Below are 18226 nucleotides of genomic sequence, written 5' to 3'. Positions count from 1 at the left end.
GGCTCTGGACTCCACACTGAAAGGCACACCGGGGGTGCCTCACTAATGGCGGGACCTTGTACACAAACAGGTTGGGAGGGGGTGCAACAGCTCAGCCGAGCCCAGCACGTCCTGGGGACTGTGGTGTTGGTCGCGGGCCTGTCCCCTCTGAGGGACGTGGGGCGGGGGGAGACAGCCCCCACCCTGGAAGAGCCAGCGATCTCCAAGGAGAGGGAGGAGCCCAGCCCGGGCTCCTAACTGAGCAACCTGCCATCTCACCCCGCTGCATTCTGGGAAGAACGGGAGGGGAGCGCCGCTGCACCCACTTTGCAGGGGAGGAAACTCCAGCGCACAAACAAGACAATCGTTGGAGCTGAGCGGCTCTGCCCGCCTCGCCTGCCACGGCCGCCAAGACCCCCTCCGACTAAAGCTGTCTCCGGAGCGCTTCCGACCGCATCCGATGATTTCTGTTTCTGAAAGCATATTTTAATGTTTACAAGACTGGCTGATTTTAGCTCCCAAAGACTCAGCCCCAAACATCAAAAGCACGCGGTGTTTCCATAACACAGAAGGGGGCAATGCGAGGGATCAGCTTACATTTTAAAGGTGTTTTCGGTGGTGCTTTTTTTTTTCTTGCAGCCAAGCGTAAAAAGTTGAAGGAATCTGTTAACATATTGATTGCTTCGAGCACTATTTTAAATTAGCTTTCCGTTCCCCTCCATATGCTTTTCCATTAAATTTAAATAAATTAAAGTTCACTTCTCTGGAAGAGACATGCTGAGGCTTCCTTGGGGTTTGAGACGAATTTATCAGCGAGGTCCACGCTGTCACAGATTCGTCAGCAGCGCGCGGACGGGCACAGCACCTGCCGATGCCTGGTGCCACCTGCTCTTCCTCACGAGCGCTCATGGGACAGGTGCTGCTGCCCTTGGGCCTCCACACGCTGACCTGGAGAGGGGCTGGGCCCCGCCTGGGCCCCAGAGGAGTGCAGTCTCTCTCTGCTTCCTGTCGGCAGGAGGCACAGGGGCCAGGGGCTCTGGCGAGCTCCCAGCCCCACCCCCACCCTCACCCCTACAAACACACACCACAGGCGAACTACCGCCGTTGAAAGCTGTCCCATGGCTCTTTCCACTGTGGGTAAGGCCAGGGGTCAGCTGACCTCCAGCTCGGCCACTTGGGGGCCCGTGTGTCCTGCCTCTTCCTCTCTCCCCAGTACAGGCAGGCCCTGGGGCCCCCGGGGCCCACCCTGTGGGTCTCCTGACTTGCTCACCAGTGGGCTCTGTGAGATTGGTGTGAGATGAAGGCTACATCATCCCCAGGGGCCTCTCAACCTTTACAGAGAGGGCCCTGCACAGGGGTACAACCACCAGGCCACCTCTGTGGGCCCAGGGGGTGCCCAGGAACTGGCAGGGAGAAGTTAAGCCAGGTCCACACCGGCAATAGCACCTCCAGGCCCTTTGTGATGTGCTGCCTGGGGGAGGGGTTCCCCATACGGGCATCGCAGCCCTGCAGGGACATCAGGAGACTCAGGAGGGCCCAGGGAGAAGGGTGCAGAACAAGGCTGACCCAGGGCTCACTCCCTTCCTGCCACTGCCCCCCAGGGCTGTGGTGGGAAGCTGGGCCTCGTCACTAGGTGACGACAGCCCTGCCAGGAGGTGACACAGAGAAGGGAAGGGCGGGGGCAGAGGGGCTGGGCACCTGGGCTCCGGGTGGCGGGTGGCGGGGTGGAAGCTGGACTGGCCCGGGGCGTGGCGACAGTTGGAGCCACCATCAGCAGCGAGGAGGAAGCGGCAGGTTCTGGCAGCCAGGGTGAGCAGAGCATGGAGACCCCACGCCCACCTGGTAACCCCTGGAGGGGATGGATGGGTAGGATCCAGGAAACACAAGCCTGCCTGTTTATCCAGGATGGTGAGAGGTGTGGCTTTGTAAGAGATGTGACACACTGGCACCAGGGCTGAATTTCTGCAGATATGCCCAAAATAGTCTTGGGCCTCATCTGGCATTTAGTCTGCAACAAGCACACACAAGCTTTCTACAGATACAGATTCCAAGGCTTCATTCTCGGATTTCTGCCTGATGCGGGTGTGGCTGTCACCTCCGTGTCCCCTCCGGTCCCTGCCGCAGTGACCGGTTATTGGCACCCGCAGCTGCCCGGGACTCTGGGCTCGTGCGTGGTCCACTCTGCCTGGGATCGAGGGAGGCAGGGAGAGCGAGACGGAAGATAGAGACGCGCACGAGAGCTCTCCCAGCATTACTTAAACCACAGCCCCACCCCGAGAACTGTTAATGTTGTGTAAACGGAGTGCCTGAGCGTGCCCCGCGAGCAGATGCCCTAACACACTCGTTTCTTATTTGGGGGGCGTTTAGGTCTCTTCTGCTTCTCCGTGTGTCGCTTTCCCGCTTCACAGATTAACACAAACGGCAAGGAACACCCCGCGCCTGCGGTTTTGCCTGCGTTGCTTTGGAGAACTTGCAGTCAGGTTGGAGCAATCTACAGATCCCGATGCTGCTTCCCTCATCGATCGTCCCCGCTGACCGTGCTGCAAGCCTAAGGGAGTGACCCAGTTCACCCTGAACCTTGGTGGTTCAAGGTCCAACCGCTCAGAATAGCAGATTCTTCAGTAAGTGCGAGATGGTGCCCCGAGCTGCCTCTCTGCCGTTCTGCACAATGCATTCTTCTCCCAGGAGTGAGCTTCGCCGTCTTTGGACTCGATGTTTTATCAGTTTGAGCGAGCTCCTTAGACAGTGCAGATATTAAGCCTTTGCCGGAGCACTGTTCATTTCTGGTGGAAGCGTTCTCCCGACGGGTTCCCTCAAATTTCTTTCCGCGGCTGTCATCACCTCCAAGACCGCAGAGCCCGCCCGTGTAACTCTGCCCATCCACCTCTTGGTGCCCCCGCCTCCGCCTGCGAGCCAGGGCTTAGTCACGGATCCAATTAGAATTCCAGATTCTCTTCTGCTGATTTATCTCAAACAGAGTTTTCCGTATTTAATATTTTAACCCACCTGGAGTTTATTGGGTCTTTGGTGTTCTGTGAATCCAATCTAATATTTCACTCTGACTATTCCTTTATATAACACAAGGTATTTCTTTTTAAGATTTATTTTTATTTCTGTGAAAGGCAGAGTTACACAGAGATCTTCCGTGTGCTGGTTCATTTCCCAAGATGTACAAGATGGCCACAACAGCAGGGCTGGGCCAGGCAGAAGCCAGAAGGCAGGAAATATGTCTGGGTCTCCCACGTGAGTGGCAGGGCCCCAAGTACTTGGGCCATCATCTGCTGCCTTCACAGGTGCATTTGTAGGGAGCTGGGCAGGAAGTGGAGCCATCAGGAATCTCATGGGTGCCCAAATGGGATGCCAGCATCGCAGGTGGCAGCTCAACCCACTGAGCCACAACACCAGCCCCACAAAGTGTGAACTTCATCACAAACCTACATTTTTTTTTAAGATTTATTTTATTTATTTGAAAGGCAGAGTTAGAGAAAGAGAGAGAAAGAAAGAGAGAGAGAGAGAAAGAAAGAAAGGAAGGAAGGAAGGAAGGGAGGGAGGGAGGGAGGGAGGGAGAAAGAAAGAGAGAGAGATTGTCCGTCTGCTAGCTCACTCCCCCAGATGGCTACAACAATGGCTGGGGTTGGCCCAGGCCGAAGCCAGGAGCCAGGTGCTTTTCTGGGCCCCTGACATGGGTGCAGGGGCCCAAGCACTTGGGCCATCTTCCGCTGCTTTCCTAGGCACATTAGCAGGGAGCTAGATCAGAAGTGGAGCAGCCGAGACTCGAACCGGCGCCCGTACGGGATGCTAGTGTTGCAGGTGGTGGCTTTACCCACTACGCCACACCCCTGTGCTGACATTTTTCATGTTCAAGCCTGTTCCTGGGCTCCCAGGCGGTCCCACGGTCTGTCTCCTTGTGCAGGAGCCCGCTCTGAGGTGTCGGCAACTTTGCTTTATCGTTGGCTCCTGAGTGCGGCTCAGCCCACACCACGCTCTCCACCTCCCCGCACTCTGTGGCTCTTCCTTTTAAGGACATCCTGTGAAACTGTCCACTTCTTGTTCTCATATGGGGCCCCAAAGCATATTGATTTTGCAGCACCTTGGGGGAATTTAATTGGAGTTGTATTTAATCTGTACATGACCTAAGGGAAGATAGACAATTGTCTGCTGTTTCGGATAGCACAGACGATCCACCCAGTGTGTAATCACTCTCTCTTTGACGTTAGCCTAGGGGAGGGCATTTGGTCCAGTGGTTAGGATGGCAGTTGGAATGCCCTTCCCACGTTGGAACGCCAGGGTTCCATACCCGGCTCCACGCCCGACCCCAGCTTCCTGCCGGGGCAGACCCCGAGAGACAGGAGTGACGGCCCGAGTAGCTGGGCTCCTCAACCACGTGGCAGATCGAGGCTGGGTTACCAGCTCCCAGCTTCCGTCCCAACCAGGGGCCATTGTGGGCATCTGGGGAGTGACCCAGTGGATGGAAGTGCTGGCTTGCACTCTCTCTCTCTCTGTGTCTCTCTCTTTGCCTTTAAAATAAATGCATCATTTTATTTTAAGAAATAGTTAAGGGGCCGACACTGTGGCTCACTTGGTTAATCCTCACCTGCAGCACCAGTATCCCATATGGGCGCCGGGTTCTAGTCCCGGTTGTTCCTCTTCCAGTCCAGCTCTCTGCTGCGGCCCGGGAAGGCAGTGGAGGATGGCCCAAGTGCTTGGGCCCTGCACCCACATGGGAGACCAGGAGGAAGCACCTGGCTCCTGGCTTCAGATCGGCACACTGGTTGTAGCGGCCATTTGTGGGGTGAACCAACGGAAGGAAGACCTCTCTCTCTGTCTCTCTCTCTCTCACTGTCTAACTCTATCTGTCAAATAAATAAATTTAAAAAAAAGAAATAGTAGTCAGCTGAATGCCTTATTTGGGGAGGGGATTGTGTCGCAGCCCCACTCTGTCTCCATCAGGCGGTGCAATTTCAGGTCCGGCCCCCCTTCCTCACCCTGGCCGCGGGCACTGACCCAGCAGGTGTTCAGAGCCATAGCAGCCCCCTGCTGCTTCTCCCACCCTGGGCTCCCCAGGGGCCTGGCAGGTCGGCTTCTCTCTACGCTCCGGGGACGTTCTTGGTTTACCGGCCTCCTTCCCTCTTGTCTGTCCTGTTGGTCACATCCCCTGTGTCACTGAAGACCTCTGCCACCCTCTACATCACACACAAATGCTCCCACGTGGCTGGTCCAGACGTGCTTCAAATATTTCATTTATTTGGAAGACAGAGAGAGAGAGGTCTTCCATCCGCTGGCTCACTCCCCAAATGCCCCGCAGGCAGAGCTGAGAGTGTGATCTGGGTCTCCCCCGTGCTGGCAGGGACTCCAGTCTTGAGCCATCACCTTCCAGGCTGCCCGGCGGCAAAGCCGAGACAGCTCGAGCACTCCAGTACCAACGCAGGCATCCTGAGAGGCATCCTAACCACTGCGCCAGACGCCTGCCCCCTTGCCTCTGGGGACTTCAATGCCCACCTGGCCTTAGCCCCTACTCACACCAGACCCTGCTGCTGCACCACCCCTGGAACCGTGAGTTCACGCCACTTGCACCTGCTCAGCCCCCCAGCCTCTGTGACCCTGCTGCAGCTGCTTTGTGGCCTGGACAGGACCCTTCACTGTGTCGCTATCCAAATGGCCACTGCCCAAATCAGATGGCACCTGCTGGGCCTTGCCAGTGCCACATCCATGGCCTGGCGTCTGCACACACTGACTGCTTGTTCCTACGGCAGCTCCTTCCAGCACTGCCTGGCTTTGGGGGTCTGTGGGGAGCAACCCGGACTAGACTAAGTTACTGGAATTAAGACTTATTCTATGCATCTGCTCTCCCACAATATGGCACTGGGAGAGGAGAAAACAGCTTCTACGCAGCTGCCTCTTGCCAACTTGAGTGATGACCTCCAGGAGCTGATCCTGCTCCTGATTGGAGGAGAGCAGCGTACTCGGCATGTGGGCAGCCGAGTTGGGATTGGCGGAAGAGGACTATAAGGGAGGAGAGAGACAACATGCACCAGGAACATCTAAGGGGAACATCTATCTGAAGGAACACCTGTGCAGCCCCTGAGAGAGCCGGCCGGCGGTGTGCTGCTCCCCCGCGGAAGTGGGGAAAAGTGGCTAGGGGGAACCGCCCTTCCACGGAGGTGGAAGGGATGGTAGCCAACCCGGGAAGAACCAGCAGCAAACCCGGGGAGGGCCGAGCAGACGAAAGAACAGCACAGGGTCCTGTGTCGTTCCTCCACGAAGACGGGGAGCGACAGGGGTCCCCCTCCCTATGGGCTATAAATTGAATTATGCACCCCTCCCCCACAAAAGTCACCTGTTGAAGCTCTCAACACCAGTGTGATTCTGATTGGAGCTGGGGTTTCAGGAGGTAAATAAGGCTAAATGGGGAGGGGTCCTAATCTCTCAGGACAGGTGGCCTTGTAAGAAGAGGAAGAGAACCTCCCTCTCCCTCCCTCCCTCGCTCCCTCCCCACTCCTTCTCCCTCCCTCTCTCCCTCTCTCTCCCTCCCTCCCTCTCCCTCCCTCTCTCCCTCCCTCCCTCTCCCTCCCTCCCTCTCCCTCCCTCCTCCCTCCCTCCCTCTCTCTCCCTCCCTCCCCCTCTCTCCCTCCCTCCTTCCCTCCCTCTCTCTTTCTCTCTCTCTCTCTCTCTCCCACTCCCAGCAGCGCTCCCCTTGGTCTGGGACCTGGAGTCCCCAGGACTGAGGGAAGCACATTCCTGCAGTGTAAGCCCCCAGTGGGGTTTAGTTACAGACACCTGACCGGCAGACATTCCACAGGGAAAATACTAAAAATATATTTCACCACTGCACTGGCATAGAGACAAATATATTAATATTACATAGTAAACCACTCTAAACATTCCCAACGTGCCTTCCGATGAGAACAGAAAGGGAAGCCTGCTCACAGGCCCAGCAGCGGCGTGGGCTTGGGCGCCGTGCCTGTCAAGTGGATACGTGGGTGCCGGGCCCGAGTACCCCCATGGGTCAGCGGGGTGCTCGGCCACAGACAGGCGCTGCGTGTGCCAGATGGGCCCCCGGGAGCAGCCCTCCTCAGGGAGCAGTGGACAAGGACAGGAGTCTCTGCGCCCTGGGGGAGGGGCACTCTGGGCCAGTTGCTACAGTGGGGCCTGCTTCCTCTGCCCCCACCCCTCCCTTCCTCTCTGCTTTTCTGGCATTTCTGACAGATCCTGCCTTCAGGTCTCCTTGGGGGACCTGAGCTAAAAGAGGAGCGTTGCCTTATAAAGGCAGAATCCCCCTTCCTGGAGTGCGGGGTCACCCACTCTCCCCGTTGCCCTGCAGGCCGGGCTGCCTGGTGCGGTCAGCACACCCACGCTCCCGGCCCAGGGGCCGCTCTCCGCTACCCGCTCACTCCTGCTGCCACCTGTGCACCTGCGGATTTGTTCACCCAGAGTCAGGTGAGTGGCCCCACCCCTGTTTTCACCGGCTGTCTTCATTCTTGCACTTACGTCCCATCATGAAATGTCACCTAAACCAGTGGGACACAAATGGGAAAAGGCGCTGGTGTTCCCATGAAAACGGAGTTGAATGCTTGGTGCAGGCAAGGTGCCGAACACATGCCCCACCACACGCGGCGTGGGTTGCCTTCTGGAAGGGACTGGGGGGAGGGGTGGTGACAGCCCGGAAGGGGCTGGGCCACACCACTGCTGAGGGTTAGCGTTTAAGTTCTCTTAGAAGTTAAGTTCTCACGAAAGTAAAGCAAAGCTGGAAATTACGGATTGGGAGCCGTGGCTGTGGCTGAGCTGAGGGCGTGGCTCTGCCCGGTTCTTAGGTCCCAAATCCACCACCCCCTCCCCACGCTCTGGGCCGGGGCAGGCCTTGCCCCACACCCATGCCAGTGTCCAGCTCTGACCCCCTCCCTTCACTCCAATCCACAGATTCCCCCTGTCCCTGGAGGTGAAAAGTCAGCTCGAAAACCGTCATTGAAAATCTCCTCTTAGAGAAACGCTGGGACCTCGGGTTTGTGTCTGAAGCCGGCAGGCAGACGCCGCCTCTCCCCAGTGCCCCTGGGGTTGGTGGGGCACGAATGAGTCAGTCCATGAGGGCAGCGGTGACAGAGCACACAGACTGGCAGCCCACGACCAGCAGAGTTCACGGCTCCTGGCTCTGCAGGCCGGGAGTCCAGGGTCACAGCACCAGCACAGGTGGGTTCTGGCAAGGGCCCTCTTCCGGGCCGCCGACTTCTCCCTGTATCTTCACATGCGGGAAAGAGGATGGGCGGGGGCTCTGGGGTCCTTTTGTAAGACAGAGTAGCAGGTGCTCCGTTGAGACGAGGAGCCGAGAAGGACCCCTGGAGCTCCTGTTCCCCCCAGGGAGGGCACAGGGAGAACTCTGTTGTCTGCACCCCGGAAGGGGCCCCTGCTGGCACCATGCACACAGTGAGGCATGCATTCTGGCAGTTATAAGCCACTGGTCTGTGGTGTTTTTGTAGCAGCCTGGATGGACTAAGACGCCACGCTCTGTCTTGCTGTTCCTAGCACGATGCCTGGTACCAAGTCTGTGCTCAGGGAACGCTTAGCAAATGCCCTGCCTGTGGGTAAAAGGCCACACCTGCGCCCGGCATCTGCCCGGGGCTCCGAGGGTGCAGGCCCCAGCATCCATGTCGTGGTTGGTGCCGTGCAAGCCATCTGGAAGCCCTGACGATTGAACCAAGCACATCGCTCATTTGCAGCCTGCCTAGGCAGATTCTTTGAAATTTTCCCAATACTGTCATAAAAATTAAAAATTCATCTCATGAAAAATAGAAGGCAAGTGTAACTAACAGAGCAAGGCTGGCTCAGCTACCTGTAAGCTGGCGAGGAACAGCCTCCGTGCTGCCGCCCATGGCCCCTGCTGGCGCCACGTGCAGGGGGCGCTCCCGCTGCGGGTGCTCGGGCCCTGGTCGATGCTGTTATGGCTGGCGCTGCCCTGCGAGTGGGCCCCAGCTGGGGCCTGGCTTTTCTCCTTACCTGTGGGGATGCTTTCAACTCTGTTTGCACAGTCCTCATTTGCATCCAGGCTTCTCCTCTGTGGCCTCCATAAAGTGGATTGTGGAACTCAGGATAATAGACTGGAGAGGGAGCCCTCTGGGCTGTACCCACCCCTTCAGGCGAGCCAGGGGGTCGGCGCCAACAGCAGATAACACACAGCCGCGGTGCGTGGCTTGGGACTTCTGCACCAGACACGGCTCTTACCCCTCGACACCAAAACTCAGACCAGGCCAACAGTCCTTGCACTCCCAGCATTTCTCTTCTTGGCCCCCCATGCGTCGTCCCACTGAAGCAACTATGATGTCCATCCGGGAGTGAGCTGACCACTGAACAAACCCCATCAGAGCAGGCACACCGTTGCTTCACACCCTGAGACACGTGGCCACCTGCGTGGAAACCGGCAGGGCCCTGTGTCCCCGAAGCCTTGCCCAGGAGAATTGTGGCAGACGGGATGCCTGGCCACAGCGTCCACCACGCAATGGCCTCACACTGAGCCAAGTATCTTTCCCAGACCTTGACTTTGGGCTTGGTCATGAGCCGCCTTTGGCGATGTGCTTGCAGAGTGGGGCCCGCTCCTCACCCTCACAATCCGCGGTGAGAGGAAGGTGCCCAGGAGCCGGTGTCCCCGTCAGCCAGGGCCCCCTAGGAAGACCCGTGCTGCACACCATCCGCCTTGGTGGAGAAGACCCGGGGGCACATCTGACCCCAGCCAGCACCCTGGTGCCTGGAGCCCCAAGGCCAGGCTAGCCCAGCTGAGCTAGAATCGGCCCCCCAAGACCCTCAAAACAGAGGCTGAGAACCTGTAGCTGCAAGATCCTGGGGTCTGGGATGTTTGTTATGTAGCGTTACCGTGGCGACAGCTGACTGATACAAACTACACAGGCACCGGATGGCACGTGGCACTCCCACACTGGCTTTGCACACACCCCAACACACACACACGCACACACATGCACATACCTGTGCAGTCAGCAATGAACTCAAGCTCAGGGACCGTTAGCTTTCCCTACACATACATGCACACGTGCACCTGACACACACGGCTCTGCGGGGGGCGTAACAGGTCCTGGCCCCAGGAGCTCGGGCCCCTGGCCTGCCTGTGCGCTCCCTCCCGGAGCTGGCCAGAGGCGGACCGCGCCTTGCGCCTCCCTCGCCCTGCCGTGCGGCTCAGAGCTCTGCACCTTTTATCTTGTCAAGTTGTTATCACGTCCTTTTTGCCAAGAAAGTGTTGCGTTTGAAGTCCCAGCAGCTTGCTATTTTCCCCTTTTCTAGCCTGGTTGTTGAATGCCTGTCAGATTTGTGACATCCCATTCTCCCAAGGGAAAAATTATAGCCGGGATGTATGCAAACGAATTCGCGGAACACACATCTTTCACATCCCTGCTGCCGGCGGCCCCTCTGACGGCCCCGCTTCCCCAACTGGCGGTGCAGCTGCTCCGCCAGCGAGCTGGAAACCGATCCACCCTTTGCTCCAAGGGGAACAGGTGCCCCCGCTCTGGCTTTCAGCCGGTGAGAACAGAAAGAGCTGAAAAACACCTGGCCCCACCGGCACCACAGAGCCGGGAGCCGGGGAGCCAGGGGCTTCGGGCAAGCTGGCTGGGGGTGAGCAGGCCCCAGCTGCTTGACACCATGATGCGGGCACACAGACCAGGGGCCGGAGAAAGCCCGCCAGCCTCACAGGGGCTGCTTCTCGGGCTCCATCCTGCTAAGGAGGATCGGCTGTTATCTACAGGGCGGGTCTCACCTGGTCCACTCTGCAAGTAGGGGAGACCCGGGGCGGGGGGCTGTCCCTGGACCGCCCCCCACAGCCCTTGCTAGGACAGCAAGACAGGAAGTGCAGCAGGGAGGGGCTCCGTGGCAGATGACTGCTGACCTGGGTCTGGAAACGATGCATGGAGATTTCCAAGTGGATCAAGCCAGCTGCCCGAGGGAGGTGAGGGTCTGATGTGCTCAGAGGACCCCAGAGGAGCCAGGAGCCTCTGCTCAGGGCGACGCGGGCGGCACAGGGAGGGGGAGGTGAATCCCCAGGGCCCTTCTGGAGCCACGCTCGTGGGTCTGGATGCTGCCCCTTGGCACAGGGTACCTGCAGAGGTCCCAGGAAGGAAAGGCAGGGCCAGGTGGCTTTCTCGCCCCACCCCCTCAGCCACTGGTGGGAGCTGCTTGGAGGAAGCAGGGCCTGGAGGCGGCCATACAGGCTCCGGGAGGGGTGGGCAGGGGGGGCCTGGCTGGGGAGGGGGCCTCCCTGGAGGAGGGGCGATGGAGCTACCTCTCCTCTCTCGCTCTGCCCTGACCCTGTTCACAGCTCTCGCCACCTATGAGCCAAGCAGGTGCCCCCGCTTGTTGGATTATCCAATTAGCCGGGCACTGATCTCCTGTCTCCTGCACAGCCCGCGTCACCAGGAGCCCCTGGGGTCGGTCTGTCCCCTCCTTAGCCAACCCCTTCATCCAGGCCCCAGCCGGCTCCAGTGGCCTCTGCAGGGGGCACTGGACCAAAGTCCAGCCCCTGGCCACTCCTTGCTCATGCTACCCACTTCTTTCTCCCTCACTCCACCTGTTTTGTGAGCAGCCGCAGCTGCCAAAGCCCCCGATGGGTGCAGGGGGCTTCGGCAGCAGCCCCCACAGAGGGCATTTCTGGCATCCTGGCGCCTCCCTCCCATGGGGATGGCCCATGTCCAGTGACACCTGCAGGGAGGGGCGGCGAGCACCTGCCGGGGACCAGCCCGAGTGTGGATGCCCCTGTAATGGGCTGGGGGCTGGGTGGGAGCCAGGCAGGGTGAGAGGCAGTGTGCGGAGGGCTCAGGGAAAGAGCCGGCACGAGGCCAGGCTGACCAGGAGGTGGAGGGCAGCGGGGCCCTGTGTGGAGGGCTGGAAATTCTCCCCTAGAGCTAGGAAAGTTTTGAACCTCAATGGCAAACGTGAGGGCTCTGTGTACCACATGCAGGCATCCTACCCCCAATCAGGTATCAACCAGCAGCCCCCACCCTGCCCCTGGGAGCAGAAGAGCCCCTCAGATCTGGAGAAAGATCCGGACCCCTGCCCCAGTGCTCGGTGCAGGGTGCAGGCCGGCTTGTGCAGCCTTACTCGCTCGTGTGTCCCCGGCAAGGCCAGGCAGCAGCGGGCCGTGGGGATGCGACGCTGCCGCAGGGGCCGCGGGCCCTGAGAGGGGAATGGTGGGAGAAGCTCCGGAAGGTACTGGAGAGGAGGGTGAGCCTCGCAGAGAGAGAGCCCAGTGCAATGAGGGACAAAGTGTCTGCGGATTCCCAAGCCGGCCAGCGGTGCAGAGCCCGGTCCCCGTCCCCATGCGTGGACCTTGGCCCTGCGCTCAGAGGGACACGGGAAATGGTCCCTGGCATCCTTGCCCACAGCCCGCAGCCAGGAGTTCTCGGCCACCAGCCCAGTGCCCAGAGACTCCCATCGCGACAGAGAGGCCTCAGGTTGGACAAGCCAACAACACAGCCTCAGTTTCCCCATCTGTGAAATGGGCACAGGACACCCGCCAAAGTCCCTGTGGAGTGAGCGCTTCTGACCCCTCTGCCCCTCCGTTGCCTGGCCCCGACCTCTCCCGCCCCCACTCACTTTCCTGCTCACTCTGCTCACACCGCACCCTGAGACCCATTAGGGTGCAGCCGCTCTCCAAGTTAGAAAGGATTGACTCCAAGGCCATAATTACTTTAAAAATAAAAACCGACCACAACACGAGGCAGCAGTGATCCTGGAGTATTTCACCCCACCCCTCATTTCCCGAAAGGCCTTCATTACTGTTGCCAAAAATACTCTCCCGGGGCTCAGTCAGGGTCCAGGGGGAACTCTCTGCACCGAGCATGGCCAGGGGTGACAGGAACACGGAGCCCACCCCAGCCACCTGCGTGTGGGCCGCTCACAGTGGTCAGGGGGCAGCGCCGAGGTCACAGTCAGCCGCGGTGGCCGGAGGGACCTCCCAGCACCCTCGTTTGTGCTGTCGCGTTGGGGCCCTCCCCCATTTCTCTGCTCTCCCTCCCTCCCTGTTCCAAGCCAGCGAGTTCCACAGAAATCCGGGCGGCCCCTGCCCCTTCTGCTGACCCCCAATTCACAACCAGGAATGCCTCTGCCCCCAGGAGCCACCCTAGACCTGCACAAGCCACAGGTGCACACCACGCAGGGCGATCTCCATGGACTCACGGCGACCCCTCCACCTGCCCTGCGCCACTTCCAGCTCCGTAGCAGTGCATGCCGGGACCGGGGAGCACTTACTGAGCACCCACTGCGCGCCAAGCGCTTTGTGCGCACTGCGTCACGGAATCCCCACCAGCAACTGCACGTTTGCTTCTTTCTCAGAGAAGAAAGCCGAAGTTCAGGTCAGTGAAGTAACCAGCCCACGGCCACGCAGGCAGGCGCACACCATTCTCAGCAGTGCCTTCAGCTCAAGTGAAAAACGAGGGGCGGTCGAGTGGGTCTGGCCGGAGGTCGCGTGGCCTGTGCAGGACGGCTGGAGAAAGGCGGCACCGTCACAGGGAGCTGCTGTGACCCCAGGCCAGGGCCGCCTTCCCGGGAAGCACCGGTCTCTGCTCAAGGCCTGCGAAGTCGGAGCGTTTCCTGCCCCAGTGCCCCGGGATGGCTCCATGAGTCATGAGACAGGGCCCACCCAGAAGGGACAACCATGGTGGCGGGGTCCTGCTCCTTGGCCGTTCGGGAGACGCGTGCCACAGCTGTCCCTTGAGCCCCTGGCCACGGGGCAAAGCCATTTGACCTGCAGTGGCCTTGATGTGCCCAGCTGGCCAGGGGTCCCCCGCCGGCCTGGTGCCCAGCCCCAGCGCAAACAGACACAGCCCCGGGCATACTCGGGCTCCTCCTGCAAGGGACTCTCAGGCCGTGCAGAGGACACACTCCGGGAAGACAGTGTGGGCTGCCACCTGCCCTGAGCCCTCCTCCCCTCCCCCACACAGGGCTTGGTAGAGAAAGGCCTGGTCACGGTGCCCTCATCCCGGAGCCGTCCAGGCGTCTGCCTCCCAAGGGGCCCCCCATTGAGGTCATCTGGGCTCCGCTTCCTTCCCTTTACAAGATCGTGCTCATCACCAGGACATTAAACAAAGCGTCGCACACTCACGGTTTCCACGTGCATTCACGGCTTTTCCACACGTCCGCAGCCCGCGATCGGTGATCCCGCTGCCACTCGGCTCGGCCACTTTCTAGAAACGTGGAGCCGCTTCCCTCCCTGCCGTCCTGCGCCCGAGACCGCGCCCTGGTGACCCGGCGGACCCCGGCGGCCGCGCGCTCCGGGACCGAGGCAGCCCTGGTTTCTGGTGGACCCCTCACGTCTCGCTGTTAAAACCTGTGCTTGAACAAGTGCCCTCGGAGCTCCATCGCTGAGCACACCCCGACTCCTCCCTCCCAGGAAATCCCTAGAAGTGCGATTGCTGGGTCAGAGGCTGAGGCCGTGTTTAAGGCTTTAGTGAGCGCTGCCAGCAAGGCTGGCGTGGGCGTGGGGCGGATGTCTATTTACTCATTAGCAGCGTTCTTGGATCTTTCAAACAAAGCGAGCGAGCTTGCCCTCCGGGAGCCCCTGGAAGGCTAATGAATGCATTAATCTCGTGTGATCGCTTGTGAGGCCTGAGCATCTTGACTCTTGCAACGCGCTCAGCGCTGAGGGGGCACCCAGGCAGCAGGGGGAGGCGGAGTGCGGCATGAGAGGCGTGTCTGGGAGGGCAGTGCGGGCTGCTGCACTGGGGGGGGGGGACAAGGGAACTATGCCACTCGGGGGACGGGGACAAGGGACTGTGCCACTCGGGGGACGGGGACAAGGGGACTGTGCCACTCGGGGGACAAGGGACTGTGCCACTCGGGGGATGGGGACAAGGGGACTGTGCCACTCAGGGTGGGGGAAACAAGGGACTGTGTCACTCGGGGGAGGAGGACAAGGGACTGTGCCACTCGGGGGACGGGGACAAGGGACTGTGCCACTCGGGGGATGGGGACAAGGGACTGTGCCACTCGGGGGAGGGGGACAAGGAGACTGTGTCACTCGAGGGAGGAGGACAAGGGGACTGTGTCACTCGGGGGAGGGGGACAAGGGACTGTGCCACTCAGGGGAGGGGGACAAGGGACTGTGCCACTCGGGGGAGGGGGACAAGGAGACTGTGTCACTCGAGGGAGGAGGACAAGGGGACTGTGTCACTCGGGGGAGGGGGACAAGGGACTGTGCCACTCGGGGGAGGGGGACAAGAGACTGTGCCACTCAGGGGACGGGGACAAGGGACTGTGCCACTCGGGGTGGGGGGGACAAGGGGACTGTGCCACTTGGGGGAGGGGGACAAGGGGACTGTGTGACTCAGGGGAGGGGGACAAGGGGCTGTGCCACTCGGGGGACGGGGACAAGGGACTGCGCCACTCAGGGGGCCCCTGGGATCACTTGGGTTTCTGCCTCAGTCACATGTGTGCATCCAATCAGTAAAGCCTGTTCTGCCCCACCAGCACCTGAGCAAATGAGGGGCTGGCGCTGTGGCGAAGTAGGCTAAGCTGCCGCCTGCAGTGCCAGCATCCCATATGGGCTCTGGTTCATATCCCAGCTGCTCCTCTTCCCATCCAGCTCTCTGCTACAGCCTGAGAAAGTACTGGAAGTTGGCCCAAGTCCTTGGGCCCCTGCACCCACGTGGGAGACCTGGAGAAAGCGCCTGGCTCCTGGCTTTGGATCAGCCCAGCTCTGGCCATTGCAGCCATTTGGGGAGTGAACCAGCGAGCGGAAGACCTCTCTGTCTCTCCCTCTCTCTGTTTGTAACTGCAGCTCTCAAATAAATAAAATCTTAAAGAAAAAAAAGACAACCCATGACTTTCAAGAGGAAAAGGGGGTCTAATTTCAGAACCCTGAAGACCAGAGTCAGGGCTGCTTCTAGGAGGCAGCATCCCAGGGAAACATGGACCAGCCTCTGTCCACGTGAACTTGAGTCATCGTCATCCAAAATCAGTGGCCCAAATCTCTGCAAAAGAAGCACAGGCCAGCCTCTGGGGACAATCTCCTTACCAGGTTGCCCCCTGGAACCAGGCCCCTGAGACCCCAGAGGAGGGAGGCCCAGCATCCCAGGGGCCATCTGGTCTACCTAACAAGTGGAGGGCCAGGCAGCAGGTAGGGATGGGAGAACTCAGAGGGAGAAACTGGGACTCAGAGCCCTCCTGGCCTCTCGCCAGGCTTGGGTTCCTGGCCCACACAGTTCTTCCCAAGCTCTGGGAGAAGACGGCGGACAGGTTGAGAAAGGCCCTCTGGAGCTCTGAGCCTTGCACAGAGCTGAACACAGGTCCAAGGGCAACGCTGACGACTGGCAGGTAGTCCAACCACCCCTACCCTGTGGGCGGGCCCAGTGCCAGGACAACCAACTCCCATGTGGGTGGGAGTTCCCGGGAGTCCCTCCCATTCTGCCCCCCACTCAGCACCCAGGAGGCTGACCTCTGTGGGTGCATTAGCCAAGTTCCCTTGTCCCCAAATGTGCCCCTCCAACAGTGACAGCAGACACTGGCTGCTTTGAAGCAAGGACTGATTCCAAGGCTATAAATGCCCCCCCAAGACCCACGGCCATGGCAAGCGGTCAGGAGGCTTGCAGGGGGGAGGGGGGCTGGCTGCTGCAGCCGGGGAGGAGTCAGACCCCTGGCAGCAGAGTCACCCCCACTCTCCGTTTGTGACCTTCCTGTTGGTGCAGACAGCTCGGGGAGGGGTGGGGGCCCAAGCAGCTGTATCACAGAGCTCCCTTAGCACCCCAAAACTGCGATTCTAGGGTTGCTCGGAGCGGTTCTCCAGCTGGTCTGCCTGGGACCCCGTTACAATCCCTGGACTTTCCAACTCAGGTCCAGCAAGTCACAGATCTGAGGCTGGAGGAGCCATACTCTGTAGTCCCACCCCCCACACACCTGACTCGTGGATGGCAAGGACTTCGCCCAACCCCCTTCCAGGGCTTTCTCTGCCCCCGGGACTTGTTGCTGGGTCCTCACCTTCTGCCCTGGCCACAGTGCCAAAGGCCGCCAGGCCCTGTGAGCTCCATGTTGGTGACCCCGGGCAGCGTCTCGCCTCCCCTCCAATGCACTCAGGGAAGCTGAAGCGTAATCAGCACGGCTCAGAGAGGTCACCCACCTTGCCCAAAGTCACACAGCCACTCGCGGCTGCGGCTGGGGTGAACTTCGCTTCTGGCACACATGGCGTGGTGTTCGAGGATGTGGGCTCCATACAGCGGGTTTTAGAGGACGCCAGTCCTTTCTCTGCGGCTAAGTTCTGTGCTGGGTCCCACCACACCCCTCCTGGGCCGCGGGGAATCCATCTCTTTGGGAGCCCTTTGCTGACCTGGAGACCGCAGGACGCTCCGTGTCCACAAAGGCACCCTTGGCCTCCGCTCCCCTGGGCTGCTGCTCTCTACCCTCCCTGCTGTGTCCCCGACTCAGCACCTGGTACCAGTAATCAGTGCAGACCCAGCGCTTATGCTGGCTGGGGGACCCCATTCCACGCACCCCTGGGTGAGCAAGCAAGTGGCCTCCCTTTCCCCGGCCTCAGGAGGCCCCTCCTCCCCGTGCCGGGCCACGGTCCCACCTGATCCCCCTTTTCCCCCGATGCTTTTCCTCACCGGGGCCCCAACCCCGAGGGCCTCCCTCTTCTGAACGGGGGGTCCCAGCAGCCCTCGGGGAGCCGGGGACCTCAGCGGTTGGAGAGCTCGGGCTCTGGGTGTGCACGTTGGCTCTGGGAGCTGGGGTGGGAGACATGACTAGCCTGAGCCTGAGTCGGGGTCCCGACCACGCGAGGCTGCTGTGACGGACACATGGAGCAGCACGCGGGGCAGCGCGCGGGCCCCACGCATGGACGCCGCATGTCCGGACCTGTTTCCTCCAGCGGGCAGCTCGAAAGAATGCAAGAGAAGTAAGTGAATCAGAGCGCTCGGCACAGCTCCTGGCTCGCGCCGACAGGAACCAACCAGAGCTGCCGCTGGCCCCACCACGTCCCTCCCTGCAGCTCAGCCTCGGAGCGACAGAACTGTGCTGTCTTGGAACCACACAGCAGAATTACTCGCTGGGGAGCATCTGTCTGAGAAGCCGGGGTGGGCGTGGGTGCTGTGGGCTGGGCTGGGCGGGTCCAGGCCAAGCCCACGGCTGCCTCGCCCAAGCTGACATTCTGCCTTGAGGTCCGGCGTGGCACTCAGGCAGCCAGGCCCGGAGCGTGAGCCGATGGCCCCCAGCCCATTTTCCATGTCGTCTGTCCTCTGAGAAGCCTCCGGATCCGCCCACAGCTCAT

The sequence above is a fragment of the Oryctolagus cuniculus genome, chromosome 15 (genome assembly GCF_964237555.1).
Source record: "Oryctolagus cuniculus chromosome 15, mOryCun1.1, whole genome shotgun sequence".
Lineage (NCBI taxonomy): Eukaryota > Metazoa > Chordata > Mammalia > Lagomorpha > Leporidae > Oryctolagus > Oryctolagus cuniculus.
This window is presented reverse-complemented; position numbering follows the sequence as displayed.